The following is a 24,798-nucleotide window of genomic DNA, read 5'->3' on the forward strand; positions in this document are numbered from 1 at the left end:
CACACACACACACACACCTAGGGAGAATTTAGAGAAACCAATTAATTATATTATATGATAAATTAAAATGACTTCAGTAATTTCCCTTTTAAAACTTTAGTTTAAAAGGGATGTTAATGGATTCCGGTTGTAAGCCTTGACATTATAATTAAAACTTAAGGGACTGGTTCAATAGTATAAAATATAGCGCAATTGGAAAGAAGTCTTTTTGTTTTTTTTTCCCTAAACATAAAAATAATCGGCAGGAGAAGACTTGTTTTTTGTTCATCTGGGAAATGTTTTGAAATACTTTAAATGCTGTGAATTAAGTCTTACGTTGGTTTGACCCTTCAGAGGGTTACAAAGGTGTGAAAACATGATGTAATGTCATGAAGTGCAGATGTTCGTGGTAAAGGTTAACCTGTATGTATCTCCATCTGTAAGATGAAGCAAAAATATGTTCAAAATTCAGAGGTCTTTTCTTGCTTTATGTGTTGAGCCTCTTTAGTGTGACTGACATATATGCAAAAAGAGGAAACAGACCTTGCTATGATCATAACCATTTCCCGCCACATTGGAGAGATAAATGAAACCAGCCAGAGCGGAGGAATGCACACAGCAGGTCAGGCAGAGTTTGTTTCCAGGGTTGTGGTACCGTGATTATCTTTGATCAGATCAAGAGATGGTGTGCAGGTTGGAAATGTGTCCACTTCGGGTGTTCTTTGATGCTATTTCATTAAAGATAATGAATGGCAGTGTAATGATATTATAAGCGTAGCTTTTGATTCACCGCAGCCAGGTCCTGGATCAGAATCTGTTTGTCTTCATGTTTGGGTTTTTCTTGGATATTCCAGTTTTGTTTGGGGTACAACAATAAATCATCTCCGATTTCCTTAATTTTGGATAATCAGTGATGGGCCAATACATGGAAAAACAATCTTATTTGCCTCTGCGCTCCACTGTTGCCAACTTAGCAACACATTAACAAACTTTTTTGGACCATAAGCTGTCCCATAAGTTATTGCAATAAACAATAATGTTGATTTCAGGTAATTTTTAAATAATATAATGGTAATATAGTAATAATGCAAAACCACCTTCTCAAAGATCAATAAACTGATGTACGTTTAACACTGGAACTGAAAGACATTTAAATATCCCTCCCCACAAAAAACATACATAAAACAACAGAAACAACAAATAAAATGAATTAGAAAATCTCTGTAAATAAAACTGTCCTTCAAAGAGAATAATTTTGTTGAGACTAACGAAAGTGAGAGAAAAAGAGAGAAAAACAATAAATCATGCAAATAGAAATTGAGGTCATTTTAATTTATCATACTATTAATTAATTGATGTATAGCTTATTGCGACAGGCTTATCTGTCGCTATATTTACAAAATTTCAGAGAAAAAAAATAGTAACCCCTGAAATCAGAATTGGTTGGTCAGGCTTTTTAAAGTTGATGTGATGTAAAATCAACTTTTTTGAGTTTTATATTTAAAAATGTTATTCTCTCATTAAAACATGCCTGGAGGAATCCTGGAGTCTGCTGTGGCAGCTATTCCTGTGCCCAAAGGCCCAATTTCATGGAATTCAATTACAAAAGTCAAATTTATTTTAAGTTTATTTATTGTTAAAACACTGAATTCCTTTATCATGGTAAAAGTAAGAACTACCATGTTTCTTTTCTGTTTGTTAGCTTGTTTTATGTTTTTATTATGTAAATCTCTTTGAACTACCTTGTTGCTGAAATCTGGTTAACCAATAAACTAAACCTGACTTGACCAACTAAAACAGCAAACAAATTTATTTATTGAAATTTCTTGCCCTGACAGAAATATTCAGTTAAATTTTAGAGTAAAGGGAATAAAAATATTTTTATTGTTGAATTTGCTCCACTGGGGGGCTCTGCAGTTTATTTCATACTTGACGGCATACCGGAAGTGACTTGATGGCAGACCGGAGACTGGAAGTGTTTTATGCTGCTGTCAGCTGCAGCAGGTGAGATAAATTAACCTGAAAACTTGTTACTTGCGTTTTTGAGTATTGCGTATCGTAGCGTGTTGAGTTGAAGCTTTGGTGAGTTATGTTTTTGTTTTACATGAAGGTTTTTGGAAAATTACCTTTTAGCTAATGGAAATGCTGTTATTTTGTGCATTAGCAGCTAATTAGCACAATGGTGCTTATTTCACAGTAAGGGTTAAATGCTGATGTTTATTGCACTGTAAACTCTGTGACTTATAATTTTTAAATCAAGCATAATCGGTGATGAGTCACTCAGATGGTTTACTTTAAATGTTATTACATTTTAACTGGCACCAGGCAATAAATAACGACAACAACAGGAACAATGACTAATTTATGTCGTTTGTAACAATTGTGGTTTCATTGTCTTTGTTTAAACTGCAGCTTCTGTTCAGAGTTATTGATTCACCTGCTCTTCAGCTGGGAACTCGACAAACTTTGAAATACCTCTGCAGTGGCATTAAGAGTACAAAGCATGGAAAAAGCCTCCAGTTAAAGGAGCACAAGGTAATATTTATGCACAACATACTGCTGATTAAATTGCTTCAATAAGTATCTTCAAAAACATTCTTTATGTTCAGTAGATAGGCTCCTCTGATGTTCTAAACTTGGATAAATGGGTAAGAAGAGACCAGCAGAGGACAAAGGCACGGCTTATCATCTTCATCGTTGTTCAGAACCGATTAGCGTTGAGGTCCGAGGCAGAAGAGGGAGAGAGGCTGGAGAAGGATGGAGTGATCGGAAACGCAGCAGAGTGCAGAAGCTGTGGGGCTCCACGCAGCCATGACCACGGGGTAAATGTGCAACAGATGCTCGGGGCATGCGTGTGAATTGTAGTCTGTTTAGTGGCACGCCATCGCAACACAGACATTATCTGCACATCGTATGTTTGACACCTCAACTTTTGACCATATTCCCAGAAAAATAAAAGTAAAAAAACCCATAATGAAATCTGAAAAATATCCTGGGTTTATGCATGGAGGCTGAAAAAAGAAGGTATTTTCAGGTTTCAAACTAGATCCTGTAGATGCTGTCAGAGTTGATACGAAGTAATTCTAATCAAACGTTCTATCTTTGTTTTGTGGTTGTTGTGTCATCAGAATCTGAAAAGCACCTTGGAGTACTGTTCAGCCGATCTGGTTCCAATTCTCTGACTCTTCATATCAAGTGCTTTAAAAGAGGTCTAAACACCAAGGTCATTTCTGTGGATTCAAGAGGCATGCAGCAGTGATAAAAGCCACCATATGTACCTAGCCACTCACTTCTGGAGGTAAACCTAGGTGAGTAAGACTCAAACTGAACTTCTTTTTAGAAGACTTTAAAGGATTCCTTGCAATTATGGGTGAAATTACAGTAAAATGTGCAAACATAGCCAGAGTAAATTGGCAGGTCTTCATGAACCATGTGGAGTAAAAAAAGTTTAATTCTGGTCTCCTTTGAAAGATAAACCTCTATCACAATCCCCCCACCCAAGGAGTAGGAATGTCTTTTTATGTTACTGGAACTGAGTTGCAGATGTTTGAAGACACAGAGAAGAAAGATTTTATTTTATACCCTTCTCTTCCTTTTTGTTTTGTAAAATTTTCTATGGATCCATTACAGTTTCATGTCATTTGCACAAGGTCCCTTTGGAGGTCAAAAAGCTGCTGACCAGACGATGACTAACTCTGGCTTTAGCTGTTAAATTGTCTACATAACGCACTAAAAACGTACGCCTGATATGTAAAAAAAACAAAACAAAACAAAAAGGGATGCTGTGCTCTGCTACTAATTGTCAACACTATGACAACTAGATAAACAAGTCAGGAAATTTTTTTAGTTAAGAAAATAAATAGCGAGGGAGAGGGAAGTAGGTCAGTTATGCTTGTTTGACCATGAGAACCTTAACATGTAGGTCTGATGTGGAATTTTGTTTGTTTCTTTTCAGTTACAAAAAAAAGTTAAATAGGCAACCCACACACCATCATCAGCAGAGCAGGTGTTTAAATTAGCTGATCAACAACCGCTGTGTTAGCTTAGCTTACAGCAGCGGTAGCTAATCTACTGCAGCGATCACAATAATGTAAAAATAAACATCAAACCTGAAAACATCAAACTGTGACAGACTGGATGTTCTGTTCTTTTTGTGGGAAATGTTTGTGTGTTTTCTGGTGTTGAATCCTGTTGCATTAATGGAGCTGTTGTCAGTTGCTATGGCAACGAGTCTGCAGTAACATAGCCGACACAAAGCGAGAAAAAATAAGGATACCGGCGGTTTTGACTTATTCTTCAACGGTTTTCCTGCTTTATTTTTCCCTTTCCTGCACTGCATTAACAATACCTGAATCTCCAGGTTTCATTTTGTTAGCAGAGCTGTTTTACTGTGGCTGTTTGACTGACATGTAAAACAATCAGATTTTTACCCTCCAGGGTTTTGCGCATGCAAGAAATTTCTGGGTGTAAACAATAACATGCAGAGGGTCCATAGGAAACTACAACCTCTGTGCCTTTTGAATAGAGCTAGATGACTAACTTGCTAATTAGTTAGCTAAGTAGGGTTAGGTTAGGATTTATTTATGCTTCATTATTCAATTATGAATATATTACTTGAAAGTGGTTTCAAAACAAATTTTTTTATCCCAATAAATTTCTGGGACAATTTATTAAACAAATAAATTTGTTATTGTGACAAGAAGACTTTTTCAAAGATCAATAAACTTTAAATTCAAATGGAGATTTAACACTGGAACCGCAAGACATTTGAAATATCCAGAACAAATAAAACAACAGAAATAACAAATAAAATGAATTACAAAGTCTCTGAAAACAAACTTGTCCTTCAAAATAAGAGCTGGTCCAAAGCACCAGGCTGAAGACCGGTTTTTATAAAAAGACAAAAACAATAAATTATGTAAATAGAAATTACTTTAATTTATTAATTTATCATGCAATTAATTGATTTATTACTCATTTAGGATAAATGCAGTAATTATGAATTTCAATAAAAATTTTGTGGAACTTAACTCCAGACTATGTGAGGTTGAATTCTTTCATAGAGCATCTCAAATCTAAAAAGATGCACTTATAAAGAGCAGCACTTACCCAGTAGAAGTGCTGCTGTCACTTCTACTGGGTAATGTCTGCGAAGCAGCAAAGTTAGGAGCGCCATTACTTCGCTGGCGCTGACTGGTGATGAAGAAGATGGTGTTAGTTTCTGACATTCCCGCTGTGACTTTAATTGCTGTTTGAACTCATAAAATCTGCAGTTTTAGTTGTTTTTAGTGATTCACCTGCAGCTGTTGTCCCTAAATCCTGTGAATACAGGGGGTCTATTGTGTTGGTTTACATCCTTCCCTGATTTTCAACCTGTTTACAACTTTCTCCATGTCCTCCCTGCTGTGCTGTTTGGCCATTAACGAACTCCTGAGACCTTAACAGAACGGTTTCAGCAACCGTCTTCAAAGGAAGGCGCTGCGCTGGATTCTATTTACAGGTATTAGAGTTAAACGAAATAAAATTCAAATGCACACCAGACAGGAAAACATTAAAATGAAGTCATTAAAAGTATGAAATTATTGTGGTTTGAATGCTTTCATGCTGTTTTAATGTTATTTAATTCAAAGTGGGAGCCACCCAATCTGTTTCAGTGATGCAAGGCAAATATCTAAGGATCTGAATCTCCTCTGGCTTCCTGGCTGTTTTTTAGAGTAATTAAAACATAAACATTTTGTTTTTCTACATTTATCAATCGATCCAGGAATGGGATTGAACCCCAAAAGCAAGAAAACTCTGGAGTGCGGTCAATTTTACCGTTTTATTGCATGGACATTTGCAACCGATACTTTCTGGAAAAGAGTCAGCCGTTTCTCTGCCTGAATGCGCAAACATAAAAAAACTAAAGTAAAGGGACAGAGGCTACAAGATGCCCGGTTCATTATTGTCTCTAGAGAGATTCATGCAGAATTAAGCTGCAGTCCTGCCTTAAATCCATTACAATAAATCTTTAAAGGTTTGGTCCAGAGTTGTAAAATTGAAGCTGTGCCTCCATTAATCTGTTTTTGAAATGCCTGGTGTGCTTAAGTGTGTTAAAGCCTTTCAGGCTCCAACCTCCAAACTACAGAAATCAATCAACAACTTATAACAGTGATAGATTAATCTAATGTCAAATTAGTGTATTTACATATACTGCATATAAAGGACCATTCCACCATTTTTAATAACGAAGGAGATCATTTATGTCTAATTGTTTTAGTGATAAAATCCATTTTTCACTATTAGTTTGAAAACAGTTACAAATTTAATTTATTTACAAGCATAAACCAAAGCATACACATTCAATAAAAATCTGATTTTTGCACATACTATGCATAAAAGTAAGCAGATGGTACCAAAATATAGAGACTGGCTTCAGCCTAAATCACGACGGCGCATTAAGACCACTGTAGATGGACAAAAAGTAAATTACCACAAAATAAATAAGTTTAACCTCAGACATTTTGTAGAAAAAACAAGGACATTTCTGAGCTCCAAAAGTCAAAAAATTTGCAAGACAAAAATTTAATTTTCAAATTTGTCAGAAATTTTCTCGGAAAACAACTTGGACATTTCTAAGTTTGAAAATTCAAAAATTTTGTTGAAAACAACGAGACATTTTGAGCTCCTCAAGGTGAGAAAAAAATTAAACATTTTGAAAATAATCCCAGAAATTTTCTGGAAAAAATTAGGAAATTTAGAATTTAAGAGATGAATTTTATTGCTTTTGAAACTCCAAAAGTTAAACATTTTCAACTTTTGAAACTCAGAAATTACCAGGTTTTTTTTTCTACAACTTTTCTGAAATTAATCTCAAAATTTCTGAGTTTTCTTCTAGGAATTTTTTTTACTTTTCACTCAGAAAATTTCAAGTATTTTTCCTAGAAAATGTCTGAGATTAATCTGAAAATGTTAGATTTTTTTTCTAGTAAATTTCAACTTTTCAAGCTCAGAAATACCAAAAGTTTTTTCTAGAAAATTTCTGGGATTAATCTCCAAATTTTTTCTAAGATTTTATACCAGATATTTACTCTTCCATTTTTATTTTTCTTCTAAAGTGGCGACAATGCGCCTCCGTAAAATCAAGTTAAACTCTGAAATAGTGAGAAAAATAGAAACATTGCTGCACACTGTGAGGCTCAGGGATCAGAGAGTACACTGTCAACAAAGCCGGCTTCCCCTCCATCATCTCAGTGGGAAACAACGGAGCATCACGCAAGATCCTCCACATATAGGTTACATGAGCAGAGTCGGGAGGAACAAAGATGCTGCCTGCTGTTCTTGGGTCGGAACAAACTTAAGTTGATGTGATCATTTCAGCAGTAGGAGCTCTGGAGCGCACAGATTGGATTTTTCTGCCAAATTGTTCACAGGCTGCAGCAGGATTTCAGGATAGCAAAGTGGTGTCCTGATCTTGACTTAAATTGTGATGTAAAACTGAAATAAACTCTTGCTTTTCTATTTCATAAAGCTGCCAAAGTGGGGTCATTTTATTAGAAATATAAATTGTTTATGGGTAACTGCGTCATAGCAAGAAAATCCAGAGTTTAAATCTTTCTGTTAAACTGTTGAATGGTGGAAGTGCATGTGGAATTAAAGCCTTAAAAACAAGCCACATGGATCTTGAGATCTGGCAAGTGTGAAATATTGTTCATAACAACAACGCTGCAACAGCAACGAAAGCTACTGATCCAGAGCTTCTCTAGTTTTAACATGACTGCAGTGGCTTTTAACCAGGTTGTAAGATGTTATGTGGGAAAATATTAGAGCATGAAGAGAGGAAAAGTCTTTAGCTGGCCCCCTGCTGTCTGCATGCACACTCTGAGATTTAAACAGGAATGTCGTACCAGCATCATAACTGCAGACATCGCATCAGCAGCAGGCTGCCTTGTTCTGGGATGTGTGTATGATGCAGCGTCTTTGGCATAAAATTGCATGTTAACATCAGAATAAATATGTTCTCAGGTTATGATATAGAAAATGAATAACGCTGGTCCAAGTATAGAGCCTTGTGGAACTCCTGTACAGATTTGGTATCTCATGGTGAGCTTTCAATGTATTTGAAGCTCAGGAGTAATATCTCCATCTAAGTAGATTTCTAGAGCTGTTTAAGGTCTGAATGTGTTTGTATTTAGTGCCGATTTAGATGTCTTTTTAAAAATAATATTAAAACAAAAAATAAACAGGAAGCTATGTAACTTGTCAAAAATGGGTCTAAATTAAAGCCATTAATTGGCCCAATAAACTCACTTCAGCGTTTCTGTGATGTCATGTTTTGTCATCTGGACGCACATTTATTTTTAATTGTTTACAATAATACACCATGCTTGTTTCCTTGTGTAAAGGGCCTAGATAAAGTTAGCAAGATAAATATTTAGCTTGCTGTCTAAATCTTTTATCTGGAGCTAAATATTTAGTTAGAAAGCTAAATAAGTAAGCTAAATATTTAGCTTGCTAACTATTATTTAGTAATAATAGTTAGTAAATATTTAGTTTGTTAACTGAATATTTAGTTTAGAGCTAAATATTTAGCATGCTAATTATAACTAGCTTTCTAACTAAATGTTTAATTTGGAGATAAATATTTAGTTGTGAGCTAGATATTTAGTTTACAAGTTAAATATTAAGTCTGCTAACTAAATAATTAAGAGCTAGATATTCAACATAACTAAATGTTTAGTTTGAAGCTAAATATTTAATTTGCTATCTAAATATTTAGCAGGAAGCTAAATACTTGGATTACTAACACAATGTTTGATCTTTAGCTAAATATTTAGCTCCAAATCTTAACTAAATGTTTAGTCCTGAGGCAGATATTTAGTTCACAAACTGAATATTTAGTTAACTAGATATTTAGTGTACAGTTAAATATTTAGCTTGCTCACTAAATGTTTGATTTGAAGCTAAATATTTAGCTTGTTTAATACTTAGTTTGAAATTGTTCCATTTATAAATTAATAACTAACTTGGTGAAAATATGATCCTTCATTTTCTCCCGTCTTATGAAAGGATAATTATCCCAAATTATCGATGATAATTTTTCAAACATCAACCCAGAGATAATTTCTTATTAGTCAGAAATAACAGAAATTAAGGGTTGAAGGAGCTGGAATAAATTGCCTGGAAACTTTAGAAATAACTCCAGCTATTCTCATTTAAAGCTTGGTTGGTCAGTAATCAGCGCTGTGTTCACTGACCCTCGGGAACTTCCTGTTTCAGTTACTATTTCATGGTAGATGTCATTTTGTAAACATTTTAGCAGACATTTGTACTTTGATATAGGTGTCTTGAAATAATCTCACTTGACCCAATAAAGTTTGTCTTCGTTTTCAACAGTTTCTTTAGACGGAGGAAGAATTAGTTTTACTCCGGCTATGTGGCTTTGATGCCAGAACCCAAGACATTTGTTTTCTGAAAGTAAACAATAAACAGCAAGAAAGAACAAAAGTGAAAAGACAATCCTCTTGCATGAACTCAAAACACTCTCCAGCTGTGGTTAAAAAATCAGTCAAAAATAATTTGAAAAACACGGCTCATGCATGGCACCAAACCACGTCACCATGACAACTTAATCTAATTTTCAATTTGCTACAAATATGGGAAAAGAAGCCTTGTAAATATATCAACTTTGAAAAACTGAAGCATTTGATGTTCCAGGACTGAAAACAGACATGTAAATGTAACCAGAACAAGTATGCTAAACAATTTCCCTTTGGTGTAAAGATGTTGATGGTTAATAGGAGAGTCTGTGGGTGGCTGGAATAGTATTCTGCTGTCTGCCGTTTCACTTATTTACTCACCTGCAGCTGATCTTCTCATCAAGGTTAGATTATAAAAGTACCTGGGAAATGTTTAAAATGCAGAATAATTCAATCTTCTTCAAGTTACTTGAGGTTTACCTGCCTGGAGACAGAGACCCAAACAAACTGAAGCTGTTTAGTTTCAGGTTAGTTTTTATTAGTTATTGTAGTAGTTTTAGTTTTTTCATACTTTGGTTAATTTTAGGTGCAGAATTTAAAATTGGTCAACATATTTTGTTGTGATTATGTATGCATTTATTGGGTAATGGATACTCAGCAGAAAATTAATTCAATAATTGTTGAACAACGATACCCTCTAATAAATAGATTCATAAGCACAACAAAGGGTATTGTACTTAGAATGTTTAAATGCACGATATATTTCCAGTTACGTCTTTTTTCCCCTCATTATTTACCTTTTTTCATTTTAGTTAATGGTGTGCTTGTTTCAAATTTTCAGGCTAAGGCTAAAGATTTCTCAAAGCTGTCTTCTGCAGCTTTAATTCAACATAATATTTGCAAAAATTCACAAAGATGATTTGTTTTGAGACTCCTCATGTTCTCCACTGATGATGCAGGGCAGCATCCTGTGCCCAGGATGGAGAACTATACTCCAGGACATAGTTCTCCAGTGAACAGTTTAAATCTGATGTCTTTTCCAGCAGCCATTGTACGGTGCATGCAACTGTAAAACCAGCTGAGCAAACGTGCTGGAGCTCAGCTTGGGTTGCTAGGTTACGGGCGGAACTCCCCTGGGGTTGCTAGGTAACATCAGTGGAGCTTCGCTGGGGTTACTAGGTGATTTATATTACAACTAGAGCTACTAAGCTACTAAGCTCTAAGAGCTAACCGCTAACTAAAGCGGTTAGCTCTAAAGCATTTAATTCAACCATGTTGATATCCATCATGGACGAATGACATGTTATAATAACTCTTTAAAGGATCAGTTAAATTTCTAATCATTACCTACCGGAACGTTGAGCTTAAATGTGACCTCTTACGCAAAATTTACATTTTTTATGCTTCTGTACTTCCATTAGGTTTCTACTGTTTTCAAAACAGACTGAGCACTTTAAAAAAACACCAGCTGTTTTTCGGCAATAAGTTAAAGTTTTTTGGTGTCTGGAAAATTAGCCCACAGAATATAATATAATTTATAAATCACTGAATGGTTTAGCACCACAATACATTAAAGATTTGCTGCTGTTGTATCAACCTTCCAGACTTCTCAGGTCTTCTGGTTCTGGTTCTGGTTCTGGTTCTGCTCTGCATCCCCAGAACCAGAACCAAACGAGGAGAAGCAGCATTTAGCATCTATACACCAAAAATCTGGAACAAACTTCCAGAAAACTGTAAAACAGCTGAAACACTGACTTCCTTTAAATCTCAACAAAAAACCCACTTGTTTAGAGTTGTATTTGAAACGTAATCAATTGCAAATTTATTGACGGAATCTGACTTTGTGTTCTGTTTTGATTGTTTATTCTATGTTGCATTGTGTTTTTGTGTTTGATTTGATGTAAAGGACTTTGAAATGCCTTGCTGCTGAAATGTGCTATACAAATAAAGTTTGATTAATTAGTGGGTCCATTTATCATTTCAAAAATAAGATGATCCCATTAAAAAAAATTGAAATTTTTCAAACAACAAGCCTATTTATACCTAATGTAATCTTCTCATTAGGTAAAATTAATATTCATTCTAAATGTTGATGGTTAATGGGAATAAATAACCTACAGCAGGTGATTTTACATTAAAAAATTGGTTATGTTTTTTTTCATAAAATACAAAATCTCAAAATATGAGTATAATACCAAAGTGTGTTGTATGCATCGACAACGTTCTAGTGTAATTTGTAAAACAGAAACAAAACTGAAGAAAAATGTAATGCATAGTAGAGGAAAAAAGTGAAATTGAGCTGCGTTGGCAGAAACTAAAATCTTCTTCTGCATCATTAAATATAACAAGCAACAGTTAGCACTAACGGTGAGCAACACTCAACTATAAACATTAACCAAGAAGCAACAAGCAAGACAAAACCAGGGAGCCGTCATGCTCCTCTCTCCTGCTGCACGAAAAGCCTGCGTCAGTGTTTATGCAGCCAGGTCATGCAGTGCAGCGCGTCGGCCGCCTTCACACATGACAAACACAAACTGTGAGCGTGCGCTTATACTACATTAAATAAATATAGTTAAATAAAAATTCTAGCTGTTGCAGTGTGTGCAAACAAAGAGTCTTCCAAAAGAATCACTTCCTTTTTATGGGGTAACAGAAACATTTCTCTCCAAATTCAAGTAATATCTACAATATTCCTCCCGTTTCTGTCCTCCTCCAAAAAGCTGTTCAGACAGCTACTCAGTCATCCTCACATCCAATAAATCTCATCTGCAGTTACTTAGTATGTTTGAGTATTTGCATGAAAACAAAAGCCTTAAACTGTGGCAATAAAACTAAATGTTTGCAATCACACTTTACTTTAGAAATACTTTACTGAAATGGGCTGGACTGCAAGCAACATATTTGAATTATATCTAAAGAACTGGATGCTCTTCTTGTAATATTTAACTTTATTCTCTTAAATGACTAATTAATGCATGTTTGTGGAGCAGTTTGTACTAAATACTTGGGTTTGATGTGTTTCTAGCGGTGCAGCGGGTTCCTGTAATCCAAAACTCCCTGTTTTTCACTACAGTGTCGAGACATAAATGCTCCTACCCTTCTCTTCCAGAATGTAATTTACGGTGCATGCTGCTTTGAAAAGATCCTATCAGATGGTAACCATGTGTTGTATGAATTCAATTACGGCACAAAGAAGTTCCTCTTAGACAGGGTCAGGGCCGCTGTTAAAAGTAAAGCTACCCTGGGACGCAGCCCCCAACTCAAATCTCATCTTTTCATCATAAAGTTCGATAAAGGTCTGCAGCATGTGCAAAATCTGAATCAGTATTTTACATGAACCTGACGTTTAACGTAGCTCTATTACGCTGTAGCTGAAACCTGGAGATGGATCCACTGTGTAAAGAACATTTACACAAAATCTCTGAATGAGTAAAAGTAACACAAATTTCTGTAGGAATATAGAAAGTCTCACAGCTTGATTTGTTTTTTTCCCACCCAATCAGGTTTTTATGACGGTGTGTTATTATTGTAGTTATACATAAAAATAGGATGACTGAATTTCCATAAAAAAACTCAGAAATTTTGAGATTTATCTCAGGAATTTTCTAAAAAAATATATATAAAAAAACCTGGAAGTTTCTGTTTGAAAAGTCAAAAAATGTGTAGGAAGAAAGTGAGAAATTTTTATATCAGAAATGTTCAAGAAAAAGAAATGGCATTTCTGACCACCCAAACTGCAAAATGTGCAAGAATTTATTTTAGCTCAATCAGAAAAAAATTCTGAAAAAAAAAATATGTTTGGAAATTCAAAAATTTGCAAATAAAAAAACCCATGAATTTTGCAATTAATCTCAGAAATTTTCTAGAGAAAACGTGGAAATTTCTGAGTATCAGAAATCGAACATTTTCAGCATTTGAAATGTGATTTTTTTTAAAAACTTCTCAGCAATTAAACCTTCAACCAAACCAGTTTTTTTTTTTGTTTTTTTTTGTGGGAAGGGAATCATGTAACCAAAACTTCAATGATTGTTGTATGATTCCTTGTTAAACGAAAGGCATCCAGTTTGCTTCTTGTTTTGGACTCGGTTGAGAAAAACCGAAATTTTTTTTGTGTCTATTTTCAGCAATAAAAACAGAATCTAGTTCCATTGTCAAATGTTCATTAAAAAAATTAAAGTTTGTTGATCTTTGAGAATGTGTACCTGCATTGTTTTGCCTTTATCATTCTATTTCTTGAAAATAGTCTCGAAACAGCAATACTATCGTTTATTGCAGTAACTTTTGGTACAATTTATTGTCTAGAAAAATGTGTTATTATGTCTCAGTATTATTTTCACTTCACAAAGCGGCTTGTTTTATCACCTTGAGTACCAGAACACTAAGACTTTTACTGGAATCAAAACTGTAAAATGACAAATTCCTCTGCACAATGATGTTGAAATGAACGCTGCCTGGCGATTTATTTCTCACGCCATTTTCCAAAGGGCAAGAGCTGTGAAAAGTAAGAGTGATGCATCGGAAATCCCTGATCTTCCACGCTATGAAGTTCACCAGATTTATTGGACTCAAAAAACATCCAAGTCAAGCGATTAAGGATTCAGCGCCTATTCATGCGGTTGATGCAGTTCTTCACATTTCAGCTGTTTATATAAGACTTTTAATATACTCAAGGCGATCACATGAAAAGAGGCCATTTATGGGCCCTGAGTGTAAGTAAAGCTGTGAAAACTCAACGTTTCCGGCTGTTAATGACTTGCAGTTTTGAATTTTGTGGAATATCGTTGTTTGTTTACATCTTCTGCCTGCACAGTGTGTCATTCTAAAATGAAATTTGTAATCTTAAGTGGAGATCCTGTTATTTACAAGCTGGTGTGACACACAGTAAATATCAAAGGTTTTATTCAAAATTGGCGATTAAAAAGAAACAAACAAAAAGGTTATAGGCTCTTATAAAAGCAGCTAATTAAAACCAGGATCCACAAGGAGACCAGAGACATCTGTAGGAATAACAAACTACCAGAGAACAAGTGGAGGCAAAAACAACACACACACACACACACGCCCAACACACACATGCGCAAGCACACCCCAACACACAGTACAGATGAGTTTACATCATATTCATAATTGCATGAAAATGCTTGCATTAAAACAAATCCATGCTCAGTTACTATGTGAATAAAGAGGATCCAGATGTTTACATTCCTTTAAAGAGGCCGTCCATTAAAGTGTGTGTGTGTTTCTGGTGTGTGAAAGCTCAATCCCAGGAAGAAAAACTCCCATCATGAGCTTAAGTACAAGCTAAAGTGGACCTTTAATCAAGGATAACATCCGTTACTGGTAACATCCATGAGAAGACAATTGTCAACAATGTCAAACTTCAGTCCTCTACATTCTATACGTAGTTCCCACAAGACTGAATAGGGTCTGCGCCATCTTGGTAGGCAAGCAAAGCATAGATGAACCATGACTTCCAGACCAACTAAAAGAAAATGTAGGGACTCTGTAACCAATGTACGAGAGAAAGATACATAAACAAAATGGCTGCTGTCAGGATCAACCCGTATGAAACAGAGAAGGAAAACATGTAAGACGATGTGGACAAGATGCCTCCCATCTCCTAATAACATAATTCACTACTCTGTAAAAATGAAGAGCGTGCACCACATGGAGCGCCACGGCCTGAAATCGATGAACAATAAATGTTAAAACAGATTTACAAAAGACGTGCAAATATATCATCTGAATAACAAGGTTCTGTTGACTGGCAGAGTAAGTCGATGTAGAAACTTACATGTAGGCTACATTCCAATAAAAGCTCCACTAGCTAAGCTAATTTTGTTAGTTTGGCACTAAGTGCCACAGTAAAGATCTGTGATATTTATCTTAGTATGAGAGAGAGCACTCAAAAATGATGATAGAGTAACAGTTGTAATGCACTTATGTTGTTAAGTTAGATAGGATTCAGGTGAGAGCTGTTCTAAGCTTATGACTTGTTTATTATTGTCATAACAACAGGATTTCTAGAAAATTTCTGAGGTTTTTCTTTAAATTTCTAAAGCTTTTTTGTTGTTTTTTCTTTTACTTTTAGAGATAAGAAATTTCCAGGTAACATAAGTCTCCTGACATCAACATGTAAGGAAAACTTCACTAATCATGCATCCAAGTCGTAACAAACTTGTTCAGGGAACAAATGACAGATAAGACATATTTTTCTACTTCTTGCGTGCCCATTCTTTTCAGATGCCACCCTGGGCAACTGCCCATATCAAAAACTGCCACTCTTTGCTTGTTTTCAAAAAATAGGTAGTTCTATTAATCTGCAATATGTAAAATAAAAAAATCTAAAATGTTCAGATTAATCGCATGCATTTATGCGTTAATGTTGGCAGCGTTAATTAGTACATAATGCAGATTTAATGATGTTTTATTACATTTTGAAGCCCAATTTTATTACATTGTTACATACTGCAATGCTATTACACAAAGCAGAGGTACAAGTAGTGATTTTTATTAATGGCAACATAATTTCAGCTGATGTCACACTCAAGGAAAATGTCACAGACAAAATTCAATCCCTCACGTATCAGTGACGCAAAATACTCCAAGCTCTTTAGAAACATTCAATTAAAGTGTGGAAACATTAGCTGCACAACCTGCAGTTAGAGGTGGACAGTTTCCCACCGGATGCACAACAGGAAGGGAACAATGCTGCCCTCTTCTGGTCAAGATGAAAAGTGCTTTGTGAGTATTATTGCATATTTTAAAAATGTTTTACACAAAACATAAAGGATTTAGGAGATAACAGATTACATTATGACAGTTACTTTTACTCTCTGAGCACACTTATATACACTTATAATTAAATTATTTCACCAAAAATGTCTGTTTTAACATGTAATAACCCTGGACGTTGCATTTGGAAAATGTTTAGGATACGAAATTGGCCTTTTAATTTATAAATAACAAAAATAAAAGAGAAATATTCTCAATAGGATTCCAAAATACTAAAATAATGTGCGTTAGAAGACAAGAATTGACCGATGCTCAAGGTGGATGGCACATTCAAAGTAATGTCATGTCGTGTAAATCAGTGAGGAAAACAATGTCATATTATTTGATAAAAAATAATCCAAGAAAGAAAAATATATTTATAAATATTGTGAAAAAGTGCAGATGAATTAGTAAAGTTAAATGTCACAATAAGCCATTACTAAGTGTTTGTGAGAAACATCCGTGAAAGATAAATGAGATTTATTTGCTTTTAACAAGAACAACCAGCAGAAGGAGCTGAAAGCCTGAAGTTGCCCAGAAGGTGGCAGTGTTGTCCACATGTTGTCTCATCTGAGCGTCCCGCTGTTCAATCTTGTGTATAAAATAGTCCTAATAAATGTTTTGGGAAAAAATAAACCAAGTTGTAATCTGTTGATGACAAATAAATCTTATCTTATCTCTAAATATTAACAAGCCAATTACAAGTTATACGTTTATTTTGTAAAATTTTAAAGACAAGATAGTTTGTGTTCCTTTTGAGGCTGTTTCCTGTCTTCCCTCTTTTATCTTGTTTTTAATCCGAGTCATTGATTTTTTACATTTCTGAGTAAATAATTAAAATCAGATTATGGATGTCTATCCTTTTTAATAATTTTTCCCTCTTCTTGTGAAAATGTAATTTTTATGAAGTGTGAGAAGAAAAGTTACATTTATATGATCAGATCTGCAGCATTGTGTCTTTGTTTTGGGAAATTAGGTTTTTTTCCATGTTTTTCTTATTAAAAGTCACAGAAATTAAGTTTATATGTCTTTCTGTGTGTAAGACAGGAATCTTTAATTTAATCATCATCATATCTTTATTCCAGACACAAAAAAGATCCTTAGTAAGAAGATAAACAAATAAAATCTGCTGTCATTTCTTTTTAAAGGTCCAACCAACGACTGGGTTTGCAAATCAGGATTGTTACCAGAAAGCAGGTCCTTTGTTTTTAGCTTGGTTAAAAACGTCAAAATGTTAAAAACAAAGCTGATTTAATGTGGTTAAAAGCAGAGGACTGTGTTTGGACACTGAGTTTTTTCGAGCTTATGGAAATTGATTTATTGGGCAACACGAGTCATGCGATCAACAACCAGAGGTTACTACTGCAGGAAAAGACGAAGAAGATGACAGGAAGTGGTAGGAGGATGATGGCGCGGCATGTTTTTATGAACAAACTTATTCATGTCTGATTTTAATTGCTTTTTTAAAGGAAACAATGCAATATCAAAATAGTTTTTTCTGCATTAGTGGAATATTGAGAGAGGTTTTGTGCACATTTGTAATGGAAACGCAGTCAGTGACAATGAAAAGTGCAGAAAGGAAAGCAGACACCATTCCCACTGTGGCTTCTCTATCTCTGAACCAACAGAGCGAGAAAAGTATTTTTAAAAATGTTCTTTTGGCTGATGAACACCCATGTCTGAAGGGGTTATTAAATTGTTTTTTTCAGCCAGAGCGTGTTAGTCAGAAAAGTTCAGAGGAAGACGAAGAACAGCAGAGACACAAGGCCAACGGAGCGGAACCACAATGACGCCTAAAAGGTTTGGTGGATTTCTGAGCATGTAACGTCGTCAGAGACTGCACTTTAGTTTCAAAAGCTCAAATAGAAAAATCAGATGTTCCAGTTTGCCGATTTAAAAGGAAAAAATGTTTTTTACTTGAAGTTCTGACCTTTAAACCCACTCATTCTGGACTGAAATTCAAACTGGAAGAGTCTTCGGCCTCACCTGCATCACCCAGTCGCCGGGTGACGCTCACCGCCACCAACCTCAGCACCGGACCTCGACCCGCCTCGTCCAATCCCCAATCAAGCTCCCGTTTACAAGGATCCACACCCACAACATCTTTTGCTTTCCAGCTGCGCTCAACCCACCTCCACCTCTTCTCCACCTGCATCCTCCCGGCTCTCCAGGCGGCCATCCTTCCTCGGACCTCCAGCGCCGGTGTCGGGCCCCTGGGGGAAGACATACCTAATCAGCATCGGGTTGCTCATCTGAGCTTGTTGCTATTCACAGCTCAAATCTTCTACCGGGGCCCGAGCGCCAAAAAACTTTAATTCATCCATGTCAATAAACCTTTTTAATCGTTGCTTTTCTCCATCGGAGTCTCTCCAGAAAGAAATAAGAATAAAAATGGAACAATAAATATGTAAAAATGTACTTCTATTATAAATGAAATAACCATTTTGCCATCAGATTTGTGTGTGTGTCGGTTACTAAAGCTTTTAAGCTTTCATTCACGACATGTTGGCTTTTTCACTGGCTTGTTTTCTGCAGCTGAGTTCCTCATTGTTAGACTCCTGAAACTGTCAGCGGGAGAAGAAAGGAGCTTTTGTTCCAGCTGAGTTGAGAGACTTTTGAAAGTTGGACATCTGAGCGCCTGTGAAGTAATTTCAGAATAATTGCAATTAATCAAGAACCTCATTAACCTCATGTAGATGCAGTCGATGGTAATTAAATAACAGTTGATGCACATTTAAACAACCTTAAAAGCTGCTGGAAGACAAGAAAAGAATAATTACAGGAAAAAATAGAGCAGGAAGTAAAGGAATGAAATGAGTGCGCATTAATATATGAGCAACCTCTCAAGCCTTTCAGGCCAGTTTACAACCTGAAGGGCCACCTTTGTTTGCTCTGTCAGACAAAAACCGAATGAGTGCTCGCGTTCAGCCGCTGTCAGCTCTATGCTTTACCCGAGCGCTGCGTGGAAGCGAATTAAAAGTAAAGTTAATTAACCACTTGAGTAAGTAGAGCAGTCAGGATGGAGCCAAATCAATTAGCTATTGGCAGGGGGCACAGAGCTTGGGGGGGAGGCCTCTACAAACGAAGCCAACACGGTCCTCAAACACAACCTGACGGCTGGACAAAATAAGTTATTTACTTAGTGATGTGCAATGCAAAGATGAGCTGGAACAGCAAGCACGAAAATAAATCTTTAAAACATGTTAGGTGACCAGGTGTTCCTCTCAGTGACGGACTGCATAACATTTCTAATCGTTTGTTTCATTTTTCCAAAGAAAGTCGCAGATTATCGATGAAGTGTAAAAAAATAATCAGCTGAAACAACTTGATCATGCCAATGTTTTCTCCTTTAGACCATTTAAAATGGCAACTAGTTTTACCTTCTGAACGATGTACATAATATTGTCATGAAGAAACGGACTGTTGAGAGCTGTAGTTGATTAATATGATTCTTTATTAGAGCCATTATAGACAGAAAAAAGGAGCATTTTTCATCTAAAAATCTCAGAAACAAGGAAATTATCTCAGCTCAAAATGTTGCAAATTTCTAGGGAAAAACAACATAATTTCTGAGCTGAAGAGTCAAAAATGTTCAACTTTCAGAGATCAGAAAGTTCCCCTTTTTTTCTAGTAAATATGTGAAATTCATCTCATGTAGTGATAGACCTGGTCGGAAAACAAAAACAAAGAATCCTGGAGAAATGTGCACATTTTCTGTAGACAAGCATCACAATATGTTTCCTAGTATTCTGTTTTCGGGGACAAATAGGTGGCAGTAACACACCTGGACCCACAGGAAGCAACGCTCACACACATATTCCAGGTTAGGAAGGAGAACTGCAGGGTGGTGAGGTCTTAATTAACGGAGCGACAATTTGCATTTCACACCAGACTGAGCTCCTCAGAAACAGGTTGCACTCTCAGACCGGACACGAGCGCACATGAATGCTCACCTGGAGGAATTTATACCGCATTAAAACATGAGTCTGCAATAATCTACCATGCAGTTATTCATAGTCTGCCCTCCACAACTGTAATGTTTTAACATTGTTTCTCACTCGCACAGGAGCCATGAAATAACGAAGTACACAGTGAAATATTTAAATAATTTTAAAAGCATGTTTTCTTTAAAAGGACATTTCATTATTTTAAATTACTGAAAATAAAGTTGCTAGTATGAATTTTCCAATCGGTCGTTCCACACGTTGCAGTTGTGAATTTTTCCTACAGCTGTTTGTTACCTAAATTCAGTCACTGCTGCAGCAAAACAACAGAAGAAAACATGTTTTAGACATGACTAATTGAAGCTCAGGAAAAACAAAAAGGTAAAAAAATTAATTGTACAAACAGTCAGAGGGATTCAGCAAACAACTGACACCCTCACCCAACCAGTAGGTGTCATCTTTGGTTTAAACATGTTGCAGCTCAGTGTGCAGTGAACTTTTCTGTGATCTGATTATGAAATTTTTTTCTATTTTGCATATTTGCAGAGGCAAGCCAATAAAATTCATCAGATTTTTAATGGTGATAAGAAATGCACAGATGAGAAGAGACGTTTATAAATAGACGCACAGATGTAATTATTGATCATTTTCTGTTTATATGCATATATATGCAATTTTTCTTATTTTTTCTAATGATTTTATCTTTGAAAAATTACAAAAATCAACAGGAAAGCAGAAAATAATTACTGCAGTTGGTATGAGGCAGAATTACATAAAAACATGAGCAGGATGGAGACACTTTCAACTCATTATACTATGAAATGTTTTAAACAAAGAAGTAAAAATGTATAGAATAGATAAAATAGTTATATATAGTCACAAAAATAAGCAAAGTTTGCTTCTAAACCTCCAATAATCTGTTTAGACATCTTAAAGAAGCAGAAATTTGACAGGATTGAAAGATGAACACACATGAAATAGATGAGCGAAGGTCATGCTAATCCTTCGTTAGCTCATGCTAACCAATTTCACAAATGACTGAAAGTGTCCATTCTGCTTAGAAATGGGAGAAAATATGCAATTTATAAAGCTAACTTTAGAAACTTTTTCAACTATTCTCCCAAAGTAATTCCTAAAGTATTTCTTAGGTTTTGAATAAATCTGGAACATAGCTAGTTTGACCAGTTTCAAATCATTTGGTTCACTAGAAAAAAACATTTTGGGGCACATCAGGTGTCTTTATAAAAGAGATTTTCTCTTATATTCAACAACTTCCACAGAAATAGCTGAATATGATTGGCGTGTTAAAGCCGACACGTTGAGCTAATTACTATTCGTCCCAATGTGGGTCCTCTGCATGACCTTCTGTGATAAAGTTACATGTGGAGTTTCCATTCGTACGTTTCCAGCAAGGTGAAAGCTCAACTCATTCTCTGTTATCAGGCCATTTCTCCCTTTGACTTTTTCTGCTTTGTTTGAAATCCTTCAGGTTGCTGTGAAAACCTGCCTCATGTCTTCTGAAACCGCGTCACAAAGGAAGGAGAACTAGAAAGAAAACCGTGCTTCTTAACAGAGAACATATTCAGCTCATCCTCTTTAATTTATTGGATAAAATTAATTGAAACCTGAAAAAGAAGGTTGTAATAAAAATTAAAAGTAAAAGACTTCTCTGTTCAGATTGATATATGGAATTAAAGAAGTATGGGAAGATGAGAGATTGCCTCGTTTGAGGTGAGCTGAGGGAGGAGAAGATCTGATTAAAATGAAGAAGTTTCATAGATTTTATGATGAACTTGCAATTTTACACTCCTGGAGGGTAAATTAGCCCAAATATCTCTGAGTGAAAAAGGAGCAGTTTGTGAGAACCAAACGATTTCGGCCTGATTATTCTTCCTACCTCAGCCTTCATGTCTATAAACTTCAGTTCTTGAATCAACCAAATATAAAAAAGCAGAACCAAATATAAATTATTCCTCCACAATCAGTCAATATGAAAAATTAGTTTTAAAAATGTTCAAATATGAGTCACAGATCATATCAGTGCATAGTTCTTGTGTGACATCACACTTCTGGGAACTTTGGAGCTGACAGCCATCTTGGTAGGTATCTGTCATGATAGTTGTTATGGAGTTGCTATGACAACAATAAACAAGCCACATCCTCTGTCTCATGCAGGCCGATCGTGATCAGCAGCCATTTTGTTGATGTGTATTTCTATTTCACACTGGACTCAGAATGTTCCTTTTGTTGGACTCAATGGTTCATATGCGGTTTGCCCTGCGTTTGCCTACCAAGATGGCGGTTCAGATCACTTCAATAATAATACATTACATATAATTTTAGTTAAAGCAATATAACCATGGCTGCCACATCTTCTTTCCACATCCATAATCTCCTTTCTGGCTCGTTCTCCTGCGGTGGTTCCAAAGAAATTACATCCAAGGATGTTTTCACACCTGAGATGTTTATAAATAGACGCGCAGACAGTCTGATAGTTTGGTAGACTTGGTTTGACTGGGGACCAAAGATGCAACATTTGTTATGTTTCCAGTTACTGTGGTTCCCTTTCACACTGCACTGTGTCAAACAATCCAAAGCCTTTGAGCAAGTGTGCTTATTTTGGTCGGATTTACCCAGAATGCCCTGTTTTGTCATCCACTTCCTGCTTTTGGAGCGGTCTTTTGTCACTTCAACCAAACCAAAGCCAAGGTTTGTAGGTGAACCGCAGTTCAATTAGCATTCATACCTCCCTATGCAGACCGGACTTTCTACACAGACTAGAGTTTCTCTGACTTTAACAAAAATACTTTTTTTTCTACATGTTTGTAGAAATGATTTCTATGTTTTAACAGTATAAGACAGATAATCTCCTCTGGCTGTCTGGATCAGCTGTCATTTTCACAAATACTCTGCACTGTCAGAAACAACCAATCAGAGCCAGGAGGAGGGTTTTAGCGCTGTCAAAAACCCTCCTGTAGGCACTGCTCACTTCATCTCACCGCCTTTGCTCTCAGCTGCGCTAACACTGGTTCACAACAAGGGACAATGCTAGGGCTAGTTAGCATAGCCACAGATGACAATGGAAAAACTGTTTCCAATTTGTTTCTCTACCATTCACACATTTTCAGCGAGTACATGAGGATGATTGACAGCGGTAACACTCTCCTCCTGCCTCTGATTGGTAGATTTTGGTCAGAAGCGGTTAATTTCGTCAGACATTAACCTCCAGCTTTTCTGCATTGAAAGAGAAATTTATTGCAGTGTCTTTGCTCAGAAGACGTTATTTAGAGACAAATCTGAAACATAAAGTGACAAACAGTCTGTAAACTTTCTGTCTGTAGTTTATAAATGTGTTACTCTGCGTACTTTGTGAGAGTGTGAGTCCCATAGTATTGAGTGTGTTTAGGTTTGTGTATGTGTGAGGGAGATTGGTTGTGTGAAAGTCAGCTCAGCCAAACTGCCAGGCTCAAACAGGATCAGCCACTAATCCTTTATCTGCTTAGCCATGGAGGTGCTGCTGGTGTGTGCGCTTGTGCATGTGTATGTTTGGTTTAAGTTGAAAGATTGCACCTTGTGGAGCTGCTGGAGTGTGTGCCGAGCGCACGTGTGTGGGAGCGTATCATAATTAATGACTCTGGGGAGCTTGGAGAGCGGGAGATGCTCTATTAACCTTCTAAAACCTGAAAAACACTCCTGCTCTCTGCATTTTTTCCCTCTGCCAACCTTCCAGCAGGCATGCTGCTAACTTTACCCTTGTAACTGATCCAGTACTCCTCTCAGCTTCTCCAGGGATCCTTTCACCCTGCAACTAGTCGTTGTTGTTAGAGTTCCACCACAAAATCAATGGCTGGATGACAAATGTTAAAACAAGCCAGCTTTAAAATGTATAACGGTTAGATCTTTGTATTTTTAGACGTTGCTTGTGGTTTCCATTTTCATCTAACAAACTTTCCCTGATGTTCAATAGTTTCCACACCTTAAATTAATGTTTACACAATCTTTGTTTAGGTTAAAAGTAATAGGTGGGAGGAAAGTTAAGATTACAGCACATAAAAATGTAAAATACAAGACTTTCTTTAAAATGTCTACATCATTTCAGCCGATGTTTGTATTTTTACATCACCGTATCTCTGCCAATGTAGATAAAATGAAGAAATTTTGAGTTAATCTAAAGAAATTTCTTTGAAAGTTTGAAAAGTCAAAAATTTGCTAGAAAAAATTTGAATTTTGAGATTAACCTCAAAAATTTGTGAGAAAAATGCAAGGAGCTTTCTGAGTTTGAAAATACAAAAAAATTGTTATAAAAAATGTACATTTATCAAAGAAAAATTTCAAAGAAAAACAAGAAAAGTTCTGAGTTTGAGAAGATGGAAATTTGCTCGAAAAACTTGAAAATTGTGAGGTTATGTTCAGAAATGTGCATAAATAAATAGTTTGGACATAAATAGAAACCTTTTCTAGAAAGCACAATGGGTCACCTTTAGAGCAAACAGATGAGGAAAATAAGTGGAAAGATGTGAAGATGGAAAAGATAGCTAGAGGAAAATAGAAAGGTGCAGGAAAAGTTGTAGAAGAATAGAAGATACTTGGATAAGTGTAGTTTAGAAAGAAAGACAGAAATAGAAGGTGCAGGAGAGGAGTGG

The 24,798-nt window shown here is 35.9% G+C and overlaps 1 long non-coding RNA gene across 1 annotated transcript; it reads left to right on the plus strand.

Annotated features, from left to right (window-relative positions):
- Positions 1-1,925: 1,925 nt before the first annotated feature.
- Positions 1,926-18,579, plus strand: LOC122833858. Its single transcript, XR_006371076.1, has 5 exons — positions 1,926-1,983; positions 2,392-2,514; positions 2,592-2,801; positions 3,108-3,287; positions 17,921-18,579. It is a non-coding gene; the product is annotated as an uncharacterized LOC122833858 (long non-coding RNA).
- Positions 18,580-24,798: the final 6,219 nt, after the last annotated feature.

The sequence above is a fragment of the Gambusia affinis genome, linkage group LG07, assembly GCF_019740435.1.
Source record: "Gambusia affinis linkage group LG07, SWU_Gaff_1.0, whole genome shotgun sequence".
Taxonomy (NCBI): domain Eukaryota; kingdom Metazoa; phylum Chordata; class Actinopteri; order Cyprinodontiformes; family Poeciliidae; genus Gambusia; species Gambusia affinis.